This window comes from Nematolebias whitei, chromosome 5, assembly GCF_014905685.2.
Source record: "Nematolebias whitei isolate Nwh7 chromosome 5, NemWhi1, whole genome shotgun sequence".
NCBI lineage: Eukaryota > Metazoa > Chordata > Actinopteri > Cyprinodontiformes > Rivulidae > Nematolebias > Nematolebias whitei.
The window spans coordinates 8,459,865-8,476,926 of record NC_056502.1 but is presented as its reverse complement, the minus strand read 5'-3'; positions in this window follow the sequence as shown (position 1 = coordinate 8,476,926).

Sequence of the window (17,062 nt, the reverse complement as noted above, 5' to 3'; positions counted from 1 at the left end):
AAAAAAAAAAAAAAATGTCTCCCACTGTTTCCATCTATGAAGTTGCAGCAGGATTCGTGCCGGGTGGAAATTAGAAAAAAATAAAAGTCCGCCTTTATTTAAAGTAGAAGAAAAAGAAATAAATGCATCCTGCAAAGCAGAAACCAAAAAAAAAAAAAAAAAACATGGCGGAGTGAAAAATCTCCCACGCCAGACTTATTACGCCTGCAATTAGAAACTCATTTGCATAAATGCTAATGAGTCCGAATTCATCTGCGCTCGAGGGAAACAGCTTCTCCCTCTTTCTTTCTTTCTCTTTTCCTTTAGAGGAGAGAGTCTCCACAAGGATGCTGAGAAGGCCCCAGGATGGATTTATATCCCAAAATGTTATTTTTAAAAAAAAAAGCTTAAAGAGCTTCAACAAGCGCGATGAGTGAAGTGACTCCATGATCCTGAGGCTTCACGTGGAGACAGATGAGCTGAAAATGACTTGTGGAAGCAACAGCTCCGTTTGCCTTGACACTAGAAATTGTTGCTAATTATCAGCTCCACACCTTTAAATTATTCTTTATTCGTTTAAACATATTTTTTTTCTCCTTTAAATAACTCGTGTTTATATAAATGTTTATAGACTGCATGAGCAAAACTCATTTTAATGTATGATTTTGGTGTCGTTCTGCACTGAGTCTTAAACAAATCACTGCATTCTTCTCTAGTTACACACAAATTGTTCAGATTAGGAAAATACAATCATATTTTTAAGATTAGATTTTTTTCTCCACTGATCAAACAGCTCAGTCAGTATTAGTCTTTTTCAGACTTTGACGTCACATCACTGACTCAGAGATTATATTACTATTATTATTACTATTACTATTGTTATTATTATTATTTGCTGATAAGTATAATCAGAATTTGACCCTTGCCTTTTTGAAGAAATCAGTTTCCAGCTACATAGATTTTTAATTTTGCATTTTAAAAATGTCTTCCTCTTTCAGAGGTCCATTAGGAGGTCAAAAAGCTAAACAGGAAAAGGTCCCTGGGGGGGATCATGTTTTAATAATCTGGATTAAAGCTGCTGTCATCAAGAAGCGTGAAGTATTGAACATCCATTTGTTGCAGCAACATATTGATAAATATCGATTATTGTTCGACTCTGGACATTAAATTTGATCTTGTTAAGAAAAAGATGAGCATCACGTCCTCCCTGCACGATGCAGACACGCGCGCGCACGCACACACACACACACACACACACACACACACACACACACACACACACACACACACACAATGAGATGAATCTTGGTGACAAATTAACAGCTCAGTCTTTGAATGGAGCATGCGCAGTGAAGCTGCCCATAAGAACGCGCGAGGAAGAATGGTTTTGGAAAAAAAAAAAACAATGTTTTCTATGTTTCTTATTGAACATAAAATAACATTTTAAGATAAAACCCGCCACTCTTATCTCAGTGTGAATCAGCTGCAGGAGCTCTTGTGTTCAAATTATCTTTAATCCAAACAGCACGTGACAGATTAGATATCATCCAAACATGCAGTTTGTAAAAAAAATAAAATAAAATAAATAAATTAAAAAAACACCTTATGCTTCTTAAATTCGATCGGAAAATGTATAAGTTTCTTTTTCACGAGCAATAATGAAGAATAATCTAACTATTTAGTTTCTGGATTAATTTGAATTTAATCAAAATAAATTCTGCGTTAAACATCCTGCAGTTTGCCTTTACTCCTCGTGCAAAATGTGACGAGACAGATGCATAAAACCCATTATTATTATTATTATTATTATTATTATTATTATTATTGTTATTATTATTGGCATGATGTTGTATTAAAAGGTTTGGACTCTGAAGACTGGAAGGATTAAAGTAAAATTCACAGAATCTACTGAAGTTTCTGAAGAGACAAACAGCAGATTTTCTGCAGATTAGAATGAGCAGATGAGAGGATGAAGCAGTGAAGAGCAGATGAGAGGATGAAGCAGTGAAGAGCAGATGAGAGGATGAAGCCGTGAAGAGCAGATGAGAGGATGAAGCAGTGAAGAGCAGATGAGAGGATGAAGCCGTGAAGAGCAGATGAGAGGATGAAGCAGTAAAGAGCAGATGAGAGGATGAAGCAGTGATGAACAGATGAGAGGATGAAGCCGTGAAGAGCAGATGAGAGGATGAAGCAGTGAAGAGCAGATGAGAGGATGAAGCCGTGAAGAGCAGATGAGAGGATGAAGCAGTGAAGAGCAGATGAGAGGATGAAAATTAGAAAATTTTGAAAGAAAAAACTAATAAAACAAAAATGTGACGTCATAAATAAATAAATAAATATTTTGAGAGAGATACGCTTTGGAAAAAAAAGTAGAATTTTTATTTTTAAACAACAAAAAAAATGTGTTTTTTAAATAATTCCTAAAGGAGAAAGTTTTTTTTTTTTTTTTAATGTTGTATTTAAATTTTGAAACTAAATCAATCAAAGCTATCGATCTCTTTCTTTAAACTTTTAAATTAAAGCCTTAAAATAAAAACGGCGCCATCTTGGAAAGATATTTAATTTTACAATAATTATAATCTGATGTGTGTGTGGACTATTAGCCGACGAGAGAATCTCTCTCTCACACACACACACATTCACACACAGGCTCGCACGCAATTAGACACGCGCGCACGTCCACACGCACAATGCATGGCGCATTTGCATGTTGTATCCCACGGTGGAAATTACAATGGGGAGCAATTAATATGCGCATAAATTAAAAGTGAGAGGGGTTGGTGGATTCCAGGAACAGGCGGTCATCCAAAGAGGAGGAGAGAGGAGAGAAAGGAGCCTCTGTTCACACGGGACAGGAGCAGCAGGATGGAGGAAGAGGAGGAGGAGGAGGAAAAAAGAGGAGAGGGAAGATGGAGAGGTGGAGGAAGAAAAAAACAAACAAAAACGAAATGAGTTTTGAGAGGAGAGAAATCGTGTGGGGGAGGAGGGAAGCCATGAAGAGGAGGATGAGGAGGAGGCGAACAAAAAGGAGGAAATGATGGAAGAGAGAGGACCTTCTTGTCTAAAAAACACAAAACATGTTCTTCATAACTCGGAGACAAACACTTCCTTCATTTAACGCTTAAAAAAAAGGGAATCTTGAGGGAGGGATCATTAAAACAAATGATTTGGATTCTGTTCATTTCCTGTTTGGGAGAAAAGTTCAACTCCTGCATGAAGCTGTCGCTGTGATTTCACATCCTTCACCTGGAGGAGCAGAGATTCTGCACCACCCGGGTCACGCTCCCAGCACAAGGAGTGACGGTGTGCATGAGCAGAGCATGCACCCTTCATTTATTCAGAGCACACGTTACATGAATGTTCTTCTATACAAGTGCAGCCTTTTCTGATAGTTTCTTATAAATCATCTAAAATGCTGAAGTTGGATTGGAACAAAGGGCACATTGAAGCAGTTCATGCACGATTATTGATTCATCAATGGAATAAAAACGACTCCACACGATTTAATGTTTGCACATCTCAAAGTGCACTCTTTGGTCTCTTTAAGGGCCATGTTTATGCAAAATGTGACTGTGCTTCAAATAGTTCAGGCCTGAAGTGAAAGCTTTCAAATGTGAGCTAATCGTGAGGCTGTGGTGCTTTGCAAATGTTTTCAAATTATTTGATCAAAAGCAAAGTTTGCTTTTATTTGTGTTTTCGATATTGAAGGCAAACGAAAGATTATCAACCAATAAAAAAACATTTGATTTAAATGGTGGATTGAGGTCAGTGTGAAACTGCTGCTTGTTCTGTTCTTGAATTATTCTCTCAGAAAATACTCTTTCATGTAGTCTTCAAGCAAAATGTTATTACTAAAGTGTGTGTTATTTTTTTGGGGGAAAGCGTTCTTTAAAATTAAAAACATTTCAGTTTATAACAGGATCTATCTGAGTAAATACCTTAGTTTAGTTATTATTTAAAAAAAAAAAAAACATGAAAAAGCTCCAATCTATTGATCAAAAATGCATGTGCTTATTAATTATTTCTTGATTGGTTTTGCTGAGAAGCCTGCAGACAAAATCAGCATTTTTGTGACCATCAATCAAAAAAAAAAAAAAACCACAGAAAAATTAATCAATATTTGTGTCACTTTCTAAAACTGCAGTGCTGAAATTCAACAAAGAATAATTATCATCATTTTGTAGTATGAGAAGATTCTGTGGGAAAACGGTGGCTCTCTACTGCCCCCTACAGGAGAGCCCGCTCCTCTTACTGTTTAACCCATTTTTAGATTCGTGTGTCCCTCTAGTGGTTATTTGTTGTTACTACATCACATTTCAGCTCTGAGCAGTGGTTTTCTAACTTTTTAACTTATGGCCCCAAATTACAAAGGGAAAAATTTGCAACCACAAATATTCTTCGTTGAACTACATAAACATATCTAAAAATATAAATAAATAAGGGATAATGACAACCTAATTAGCTCAAAATAAAATAAACTACATTTATTTTGATATTTTGTGACCTAAATCGTGTCCTGAAAAACATTATGTGCTACTACTAGCATCAGGACTCCAGCAGTTCTACTAATGTACACACTTATTACTGCATTCGTATTAAATTTTCCATCACTGGTGCAGACATTCCATCCATCCATCCATTTTCTTTACCCGTTTATTCCATTTTGGGTCACGGGGGTCGCTGGTGCCCATGTCCAGCAATCACTGCGAGGGGCGGGGTACACCCTGGACGGGTCGCAAGTCCATCACAGGGCCACATAGAGACAAACAACCATTCACTCTCTCACTCACACCTAGGGACAATTTAGAATTACCAATCAGCCTAACATGCATGTTTTTGGTCTGTGGGAGGAAACCGGAGCACCCGGAGAAAACCCACGCATGCACGGAGAGAACATGCAAACTCCACCCAGAAAGGCCCCTGGACTGGGGTTTGAACCAGGGACCTGCTTTCTGAGAGGCAGCAGCTCTACCAGTTGCGCCACTGTGCTGCCCTGGTGCAGACATTATTTTATCAAATTCATAAGATAATTTTCTTATCAGCTTGATTAAGAAATAAACCCACTGAAACAACAGTCCTCCCCATTGATGGAATCAGACAAAATCACATTGTTGTTTTAATTTATTTACTTTTTAGGCATCTAAGTTATTTTATCCTTTTATTTTTGATCTTGTAAATTATTTTGAACATTACTGTCACAGTTATTTTAAATCAAAGATATTAAACCAAGTGACACGTTTGCTATAAAGTGCATTGCATACTGGTGTTGTTTTTCTTTTGTTACTTTTAGTACCACTGAAATATACATATAGGATCATGTAAACAGGGCTGTCAAAGTTGCAATGAGTTTATGTTAGGTGGGTGAATGATCGGATCATCTGACTGTTGATTATTGCAGTAATCCACATTATTAGCAGAAATAGAGGGCCACAAACCAAATGTCGCCAAGGGCCCCATGGAGGCTTGGGCCGGCACTGAAAATCTGGCGTTAAAACAATTGCCAAGTCTTCGTGTGAGTTAGTTCTCTGCAGAAGAAGGGAGCAGCCCAAAGAAGAAGAACTATAGCTCATTTTGTGATAAAAAAAAACGTATCAATGTTTTCATTTGTTTTCTTTGTGACTTCTCGTTCTGTTCATTTCCTCTGTTTCCCTGTGTCACCAGTTCATTTCTCCTCAGTCTCCACAGTCCCGCCCCTCCGGCTCACACCTGCTCCCTGTGCTCATTAGCCTCACCTGTCTCCACTTGCCTCTTCAACCACTGCCTTCTTCAGCTCCTTCTCTCAGTTCCTCTGCAGTCGTGTGCTTCACGCCCTGTCCCGTTCTCCTCCTTGTTATTTAGCATCTTTTTGCTGCTCCAGACGTCTGTTTCTTATTATTTACTGATGGTTAAATATTTTCCTTTTCAAGGTTCGTGTTTTAGTTTTCATACTGGGTACGACATCACTACAAACTGTGGAAAAAAAAAAAAAATCACAGACTCGTGCAAAAACATCCTCCTTTGGCCTCTCAGTGGTTTGAATCGAGCAGCGTTTCTCTTGGAACACTAAAAGTTTGACTACATTTCAACAAATAAAGCTTCTTTACTCTGATTTTTTTTATTTAAATCTCTTTGATTTAAAGCAGCAGCCCTGAAGGGATTCCCACGCAGCAGCTGAACATCAAACATGACCACATGAACACTCCGAACAGATGAGTCTGCTCACACAGATCAAATGGTCCACAGTGCGGCTGAAAGGCCAAACAAACAACATATTTGCCTCAGAGGACTTTACAGTCTGTACAGTTTCCTTTACAACTATCTCTCTTCTTAAAGGCTTGATTCAGACAAACAACAATTCCCTGGAGAGCAGGGAGAAAAATGAGATGATCCTCAGGCAGTGTTACAGAAAACAGCACTTTCTAGGCACACATTTTATGTCCGCTGCTACACCTTCAAATTATACACTACAGGAAATTAAAGGTCTAACATTTATATGAGGAAAAGCACGACTCCTGCTGCCTTTCATGCCAGCATTTAATACCATCTTAGTATGAAATGATACAGTTGAACCAGTTTTGACCAAACCTCAAAAATAACATTAAGTGTAACCTCATGGACGTGTTCTATGTTTGAAATGACTCTCAGCTACCACCACGTCCAGCTTTAGCTCAATATCTGTGAAATTCACTGAAGTTTAGCCATTTATATTATGATTAATGGGTATTTATTGTGACAGCCAACTTGAATAGAATAGAATAGAATAGAATAGAATAGAATAGAATAGAATAGAATAGAATAGAATAGAAACAGCCTTTATTGTCCCACGGATGGGAAATTCAAGTGTAACAGCAGCAACAGATAAAAAGATTTCACACAAAAGTTCCTAAATGTTAATAAACAATACAATATATAAAGAAATACAATAAACAATATCAATAATAATGTTCAATATGTTTTTGAGCATTGATAAGGATATAATATTTACAATCCAGTATTACAGTTGATTGATGAGTTGATTTCAAAAGTTAATCAGTTGTCGACATCTAAACTATGAGTTTAATTAAAATCTAACAGGTTTGCATGATGTTTTGCTAACAGATCAACAGAGTTGACTGCAACGTTAATGGCAGGGTCTAAAGCCACACAAAGGACACAGGGCCTATAACAAGTGTTAACCACCCTTTAAGTCATGATCAACATAAATTGACCTTTTCGAAAAAAAACAAAATGTTTTCTAGAAAACCCTTTTCAATGACAAAGTCAACTCAAACGTGAAAGTTATACTAATGAAATAAAATGTATAATGTAAAAGATCAAATTAACCTGCTGTTGCTGCTGTTACACTTGAATTTCCCATCCGTGGGACAATAAAGGCTGTTTCTATTCTATTCTATTCTAACCTGTCAGCTGTGCATGCCACAGGTATTTTGTAGAGAGCACCTGATAGTCCTCCAGGAGTTCTCTTTATTTTGTGGCATTCATTGTCCCCTCCATCTTTACAAGCCTTCCAGGGCTGGCGGCCGAGAAGCATTTGACCACGGAGCTGTTCACATACCGTTTGACAAACTCTTGTTGTGATTTAATCTGCGTTTTCTTCAACAGCTGACTGGTGAAGACCATGGGCAACAGTTGCAAGCTCAGTCTCTCCCATGTCAGCTGCTGAAGCTCATAAGTCCTTCAGTGCCTGCAGGTCACTCAGTTTGTGAGGAGGGCCTCCTGGTAGATTTACACATGTTCCACATCCCTTCCATTTATTGATCATGGCTTCGTCTGAACTCCTGGGGATGTTTAGAGACTTAGGAATTATTTTAGATCCATCCCCTGACTAGTAGTTTTTAATCATCTTTTTCACTGAGTTGATTTAGAACAGTCATTTTAAAGGGGGTGAGTATTTACGCTGTCACTTATTTTGCATGATACTGTATATCTTTTGTTTCAGTGGCACCACATCGTACACGTTTGATTTCAAATTAGTCTATTTTTATATTTATATTGACCATGACTGATTGATGACAGCACGGTGGTGCAGTGGATGAAGCTGTCGCCACTCGGTGAGAAGGTTGCCAGATTGAATCCTGGCCCGTGACCTTTCTGGGTGGAGTTTGCATGTTCTCTCCGTGCATGAGTGTGTTTTATCTGGGTACTCTGGTTTCTTCCCACAGATCAAAAACATGCAGGTTAGACTGATGGGTAATTCTAAATTGTCCCTAGGTGTGAGTGAGTGAATGGTTGTTTGTCTCTATGTGTCCCTGTGATGGACTGGAGACCTGTCCAGGGTGTCTCCTGCTTCCCGCACAGTGATGGCTGGATATGGGCACCAGTGACCCCTGCAAAAAGGATGACGCAGGTAAAGATAATGGATGGATGGATGATTGATGGCAGTAAGAACAGAGTGAAAATCCAATGGGATTAATATTTTATAGGCATTGTTACGCATGTCACTATTATGCTTTACGCCTTCAAACATCTGCTGCACATCTGTCTGTTCTTGCAGAATAAAAATGCACATTTAAAAGTTCCAGCAAGCTGACATAAATTTTCTAAAAGGCGTTCAGTTAAACTAACAAGCAGTTTGACATGATCAGACTTAAAATACATTAAAAAAAAACCTCATTAAAGTACAAGTTAATTAGGAATTACAATTGTGTTTTTTCATGAGCTTAAACTTAAACAGTTGGAGCACACCTGCAGCCTGTCTTCACTTAAACGTGACTTTAAACTCCACATGCACTTTCTTTCCTCTTTCCCATCATGTCCAAATGTGATCCCGTTTATTTCCTGCGACACCGAAGCTCTGTGTGCCAGAAACAAAACCGAAAACCACGACCAGCAGCTCTGCAGCTGTTCCTGTCTCCCCACAGGTGTTTTCTGTTTGACCCCTCTCTTCAGAACTGAACTGCTTCACATCTAAATTGGCACATCTTGGATGAGAGCACTGCTATTAAATGAGGCTCGCAGCAAAAAAAAATAAAAAAAATATACTTTTTTTTTTTAAATGAGCGTTTGGCTCAAACCTGCTCAGCCAAGCCCCCCCTCCCACCCACCCCCCATGTTAATCTGATATGTGACTCTTCCCTCCTGATTTGCACACTTTAGCCCTAATTGAGGGTCGCAGGCAGAAGAGGTGCGGGGGCGTTTGTTGCCTCTGTTGCCATGGACACAGAGCGTTGCTAGGCAGCTGGTGGGATGCTGAGGAAGTGGAGCAACGGGTCACAGTGAAGAGAGGGATGTGCACCCACACACACACACACACACACACACACACACACAAAGGAGGGAGACAAAGTATGAGAAAGGACAAACCATCAAATGAGACTGACTGAATGAACACATTCTTAAAACTAATTACTTGTCTGCTGAAAGTTGAAGTTGTCATGTGATGCCCTAAATCAAAACTGCATCACAAACATTTTCATTTAAAAGTTCCCACTTTAAAATATTAGTCTCGTGTACAAAATGACTGTATATATGATCAAACTTCTCTTTCACGCAGTCAGTTTGTTAGCAAAAAAACAGCTCGGTGAACTAGAGTTGTTTTTCCATTCAGGAAAAGTTCTGTTGGCCAGTCTGTGATTTCTGTAAAGGCTGCACAAAACATGGACCTCTGCCCCATGTGACCACAAAACAAATGGACCTTACAGTTTATTAAAAGTTCAGTTTAAAAAATGGTTTGACAATAATCATATCTGATGTGACATCGGCATCTGTAACCATCTGTCTGGGTTTTATTAGTATTTGTGAATCACTCTGGTTCTTATAAATGCTCTTCTTTCAGTGGAAGTATTTCTGCACATCAGGCATTTTACATATAAACTGAACTACCGTATTTTTCGGACTATAAGGCGCACTTAACATCCTTTAATTTTATTTAAAATCGGCAGTGAGCCTTATGTGTTAATTCTGGTTGTAATAACTGACCTCAAACCGATTTTATGTGTTACAACTGAACAATGTTGAGAGTTATTGTGAATGAGCTTATCTGGCTGTTTTGTTTTGCTTAATGCACCATATAGTCCGAAAAATACGGTAAAATATAAACACTTTTGTTTTCGCTCCCATTTTTTTCACGAGCTGAACGCAAAGATCTAAAACTTGTCCATTTTTCCCATAAAGCTCCTTTCTCTCAAATATTGTTCACAAATGTGTGTAAATCTGTGTTAGTGAGCACTTCTCTTTTACGGTGATAATCCCTCCGCCAGACAGGTGCGGCACATCAAGATGCTGATTAAACTTCATTATCGCACACGTGTGCCTTGTAGGCTGACCACAATAAAAGGTCGCTCCATAATGTGCAGTTTGATCACACAACACAACGCCACAGATGTTGCAAATTTCCAGGGAGTGTGCAAATGAATATTCAATTCACGAGCAACAGCTCTGGTGGACATTCCTGCAGTCAGCATGCCAACTGCACGCCCCCACAAAACCTGCAACATCTGTGGCATTGTGCTGTGCGATAAAACTGCACATTATAGAGTGGCCTTTTATTGTGGTCAGCCTGAGGCTCACCTATGCAACAATCATGCTGTCTAGTCAGCATCTTGATATGCTACACCTGTGAGTTCATTTATTATTCATTCACTTCTGTAATATGACCTGATCAGGGTGTGAGGACATAAAGGCCCATAAAACAAGAACAACTTTACAAGATGTAATTTAGGCTCTGGTTGAAAATGTAAAGCCACAGTGTGAAAAGTGTTCTTATTAGACAAAAACTGCAGCAAAGAAGCATCAGCTGGTAAACCTGGACTTCGGTCTTTGCTTTGCTTGCAGCATCTGCAGCGTTGAATCATCAGCTTACAGCTTCTAGTCTTTTTTCTGAGTGGATGTTCTTGAGCATCATTAAGCATAATTAAGTAGTGCCTTCTTAATCTTGTTAGTTCTGGTTTCAAAAACTTTTTTTAATTTAAGTAATGTGTTTTAAATGACTAACGAACAAAAAAAGCAAGCAAAAATATTGAGAGAAAAAGCAAAGCTTAATGTTTAAAGATTATTGTTTAAAAATTCAGCATAAATGTAAAGTGTGTGGGCAGCACGGTGGCGCAACTGGTAGAGCTGCTGCCTCTCAGTGAGCAGGTCCTTGGTTCAAACCCCGGTCCAGGGGCCTTTCTGGGTGGAGTTTGCATGTTCTCTCTGTGCATGCGTGGGTTTTCTCCAGGTGCTCCAGTTTCCTCCCACAGTCCAAAAACATGCATGTTAGGCTGATTGGTAACTCTAAATTGTCCCTAGGTGTGAATGAGAGAGTGAATGGTTGTTTGTCTCATTTGTCTCTATGTGTCCCTGTGATGGACTTGCGACTCGTCCAGGGTGTACCCCGCCCCTCGCACAGTGATTGCTGGACATGGGCACCAGCGACCCCCGTGACCCAAAATGGAATAAGCGGGTAAAGATAATGGATGGATGGATGTAAAGTGTGTAAACATGAAAGGTTATCAAAATACTGTAAAGACTCACTTTTTTTTTATTGAAAAAGCTTTTAAATTAGTTTTTTTTTTTTTGCCTGTTATCTGAAGATTTATGTGAACCCATCAATATCCTCTTTTATGAAAGTTTATGACATCAGGACACACGAGCAGATCTGCACAGACCAGTTCCAGCTGTTCCACTTGCTACCTGCTGGAGCTTCATGCCAACAACTCAATTTACCCAATGTTAGGACATGATTATTGTCTCCAAAAACATTATATGATGTAAGATTAACAAACACTTCTAATACACAAAACCATGTGGACAGCTATAAATAAACAAACTAAAAGTCAGGTGATGCTGAGCCAGCACTTTGTAAGAATGCTCTAGATGTCCCATCTGAACGGCCAAACCCTCTGGGTCTCAGTTTGAGTTGATATTTCAGCATATTAAAGTTACAATATCATTAAAATATTTTCTCTATTATGCAATTTAGTGGGCCTCTTTCTGTTCAATCAGCTTTTAGATTTAATTAAAGCCTGAAGTAATATTTTATAACAATAATTTCTGTTCACCAAACCATACAAGGCACCTTTGTTTCAATAGGGGGCAGCAGACTGTAGATATTGATTATCCTGAAAGAAACTTGCAGTTAACATAAATTCAGGAAAATAAACAGTGCCTCTATTTTGCTACATAAATCAAATAAAAGTGCCATATAAGTTTAAGTGGCCACTGGGTTTTCATATAAACCTGTTATTAAGAGCCGATTCTTGATCTTTACTTCAAAATCACAAGACATAGATTGTTCGCTGTCGTTTTTCCCGTGGCATTTCTCTGACCTCGGGTTGAGCGGGTGACCCTGCGACAACCCAGCTGTATGAGAGAACAGCAGGACGCCCATCTGACTGCTGCAATTCTCCTCTGAAAAACCCTGTCGTATAAGCTTCTTATGTAAAGCAGAAAACACCGTGTAATCTCTCTCTGTCGCCCCTTCTCGCAGTCTGTGTGTGAGATTTTGTCACCATTATTACTACTAGTAGTAAACACTACACTGGTTTGGCTTTGACTCCTGCTGGGTCAGCAGATCAGCTAAGACTGGCTCTGTTTGTGTTCACGATAATCAGATTTAGAGTAGACTTAACACCTAAAAGCAAAAATAAAATGCAGTAACTGCCCTGTCTTTCTTCCACTGCCACTCAGCTTGCCTGCATCCCAACTCCAGATAACACACCAACAAACAAGACCTTTCATTACCACAGAACCACTCATGGAAATGTTTCAAGCGAACAGAGCGAGCTGTTTACTCCCTGCTGTTTTCATATGTTATATTACAGCGGCAGGACGTAACAGTAGAATCATGCTTTGTGGGCACGCTGTTTCAGACCAGACTGCCTTACTCAAACTTAATGTTTGCTATCAAGCAAGCAGATGGTGTAACGTTATGTAATTTGTTTTGTTTCATTATTACTTTGCATGCTCCCCTCTGTTACACTTTATGGAGATTCATGAATTGAACGTCCATGTCTTCATTAGAACTAATAAAGAGGTGGACACAGATACACCACATCCCCGATGCTACTTGTGTTGTCTCTCAGGCCCCTCTTAGGTTTAGCCTCAGGTCAGATCGGGCCTCAAAACAGCAATAATAATCTAAACTTTAAGCTCACCTCGTCTTCCACCTGGATGCACTTTTCACGTCAAGCTCAGGCCCTCCACCTGAGGCCTGGGACTTTGAAGGTTCTGGACAGAGATCTCTGATGTCCTTCCTGGGATCTGTTGCAGCCACTCGTTCGTTTTGGGGGGTCTTCAATGACCACTGGCACCACAGCGGTCTTGACTTTTCACACCTTCTCTATTTCCTCTTTCAGCCCTTGGTATTTCTTAAGCTTCTCATGTTTCTCCTTCTTGATGTCATGGTTGTTCAACATTGCACTGTCGTCTTCTGAATTGTTTACATCACCACAATGTCTGGTTGGTTAGCCATCCTATTTGTCAGTCTGCAAATCCCACAGTAACTTACCCTGGTAATTCTCCAAAACCCTTGCTGAAGTCTCGCTCTTTTGACTGTGGGACGTCCAGTCCATACTCAGCAAAGATGCTCCTCATCGTTTCCACCAGGTTATGGTGCTCCATGTACACTCTTACATCTTGGATCGTCTCAGGGGCATCTGTGCAGAGCTTGCATCTTGGGTCTTGTCTAGCATGATAGACCTTACCTTCTCTTGTGCTGCCATGATTAATGCCTCTGTGCTGTCTTTCAGTTCATCCCTCCCTAGGCACTGGTAGGATTTGTTATCATCCACTTCCTCAATCTGACGGTGGTGCATGCTGTGCAGGGGTTTATCTTTCCACTATGGCTCTTCTTGTGCCTTCTTTTTCACATTAGGTAGGAAGAAACTATAAGCAGGAAAATGACAGTGTGAATGTTGTGTCAAAAAACTCTTTAAGGTCTATAAGGGGACTGCACTTACATAGCTTTCTATCTTATCAAGACACTCAAAGTGCTTTACACTACAATCTGTATCGTCATTTACCCATTCATACAGCACTCTACTACATCTCAACAAAGCTAAATGAACAAATCATTCTAAAGAGACTAATCAGAGCTTTATCACATTCATACACCGATGGGACACACATCGGAGGCAATGAGGGGTTCAGTGTCTTGCCCAGGGACACTTTGGCATGTGATGGTGGATTTGAGCCCCCATTTCTTGCATTGGAGGACGACTGCTCTAACCACTCAGCCACAGCCGCCTTATATATAAATACTTATATTATAAATATAATTAATGTGTATATATATATTATATATATATATATATATATAAAAAATATACATATATACACATTAATTCATATATATGTTCACTTTTGAGATTGCACTTTGTTAGCAATTTCAGAAAGGTATGTTTTGATTCAGCATTCACACGTTGTGTTCCTGTTTAGTGCTTCTTCAGCCCTTCTCCTACTCAACTCCTGCAACCTGGAACACCTTGCAACAGGAACTGAAGTTGTCCTCCTTGATTTCTTTAAGGGGTTTCAAACATTTGATAATGTCAATTGAAAAATCAAAGCAAATATGTTCTTGTTTTTAGTATTTCACCCTGTTTTAAAGCACCCTGGTTCATTGTTTTATACACTACACTTATTTTAAGTGCATTTTACTGTAGTTTATTGTTGTCATTGTTTACTGTTTTGTTGTCTCTACTTTATATGTTCTGTCTGGAGCAGGTCCCTCTTGTAAATGAGTCTCCATGACTCAGTGAGGCTAGCCTGTATAAATAAAGGTTGAATGAAAAAAACAGATTTGTACAAATTACTTCTGCATATACTTTGTGCTATATTTACCAGTCATTTAATACATTGTTCAACTCCATCAGGAATATTGCACTACGACTTTTACTATGTGCAACTTTTAGACATATTGAATTTGATTTAAAATAAGTTTATGATATGCATCTTTTCAATTCCCTCAAAACATAATTCTCTTTGAAATATATATATGCTAGTTTTAGCTTTTAGCTTCTATTATGTTGCTTTTAGCTGTTAGCTACAGTTTGCTAATTTTAAGTACTGATTTCAGCTTTAGTATCTTTTTTTTTTTAAACTTTCAGCTACAGTTTGTTTTTATATGCATGTTTGGTATTGTTAGCTGCCATTTTAACCAATTTTAGCTACCGTTTTGATAATTTCAGCTCTGTCAACTGCAATGATATATTTAGTTTGGCTGATTTTAACTTTCAACAAATGCGTTTCTAATTTTAGTTTTTAACTACCGTTGTGGTTGTTTTAACTTTTAACAATTAAATTAACCATGCATCACCAAATTTCAGCATCTAATTTTTACAGAAAATGACATTTCTCTAGTATTTTGTTTCAAGTGGTATTACTCAGTTCAAAGTACTAAAACTGACATAAATCAACAAAGTTTTTTTCATTGTTTTCTTCTATATTATGCATGTGCGTTCACATTTGCTATAAATTTTATCCAACACAAAGTTGTTCTGTATGGGAAATGTACAGTAAAAGAACATTTTTTAACCTACAAATAATGACTTTAGGAAAATTCTTGCCTTATCTGAAATCACGCACGAGCTTTTTTAACTAAATCACAGCAAAAACGTTTTTTTTTAAACAATGACGCAAAGTGACGCAAAATGTAAAACTATTTCACAATTGTGTCAGAAAAACTCGAGCTCGCGCCCGTTATTTTTGCACAGGTGTTGCAGCCCAGTGCACGTCGCACGCGCCTATCTGTCACCATGACGTCCTTATGACCCTCCACTGTAAACATGGTGTTCCTCCGCCAATTACTGACGAAATAGGGCAGCGGTGACTCGCACGTTCCCACTTCCGCAACACCCTGTTAAGCACAGACGTGGTCTTATATTACTTTTTTATCACATCTGAATCCTAAAATAAATTGTAATGAAGCCGGATGTCGAGGTGAAAACCGGAATTAAATCGAAGCAAGGCACTTTTCGGTGAGAAAACTTAAAGCACCTCACAGTCAGACTCCACCGACATATTCGATACGCAAACAAAATGCTGCCAGCATTGTTTATGTTGTGTGTAGTAGAATACAGAGATAATCTAGTTCTTAAAGCGGAGTCGTAACTATAATCCACTGTAAGAGAATAAAATAGGCGGTGAAAGTGAAGTCGTCGCACTCAAAACACGACCAGCGGAGGGATATAAACTCTTAACACATGATGTCGCCAGCGGACCTTCCTACTTCTCCGTTCACCTTCCTTCAACTCCACGCGGACGATTTGATTGGTCGAGGCGGCACGGAGGGCTCACGCTCATTGGCTGGCGGCACCATCAGTCAAAACGCTGCGCTCAGGACAGATTAGGCTCCATTTGCCACAACTAAATAGTTACATTGTACACCAAGTAGGAAGAATTATTGTGATTGGTGGCCACCCGCGCTCTGGCTAAGAGTGACAGCCTTTCTTCGCGAAAACGTTTTGAATGCAACTAAAAGTGTGAGCGCTGAACGTCCAGTGTCGTCAAACAGATGTGGATACACCGCTCGGGTAAGTCACTCCTCAGCAGCGTCTGCATGATTTCACATTTTTGCCTCTCTTCCTGTGGCCGGGCAGTCCTGACAACTGCGTGTCCGGGCGCTGTGCTTGTTGTGGCGCTGCCGTGGAGGCATGTGCACGTTGGTGTTCGGGAGTTTTCGTGTGGATACTTTAAGGAGTTGTGCTCGCGCTCCGTCAGTTAAACGGTGTAGTTATCATGCGGGTCCCTGAAGCTCTCACAGCTCTGACCCTTTCTTAAAGACCATCTCGTGTAGCCGGTGGGGTTGAGCGTGACAGCAGTAACACGCCATTAGGAGCTGTCAGAAACGATTTACTACACGTGTCAGCCAGCTTTTGATGTCCTCCTCATTTCTGCAAACGTTTTTTTTTTTTTTTAATCCCAGAGAAAAGCACGTTGACTTTATTATTGGCAACTTTTATTGCGCCATGACGCGTTCAGTGTCATCTCTGTGTGTTGGTGAGCATACTGGAGGAAAACACCATTTGAAATACTTTTTAAAAATCAGAATCGTACCCATTGCTTTATTTCCCTCACAAAGCTGGTTATTGGGTTATTGGAAAAACTTTGTGCCTCCTTCATGAGCCCATTTCTGACAATTGTGCTCTCAATTATTGCGCGTAATTGCTTCTCTCCCGGGAGAGAC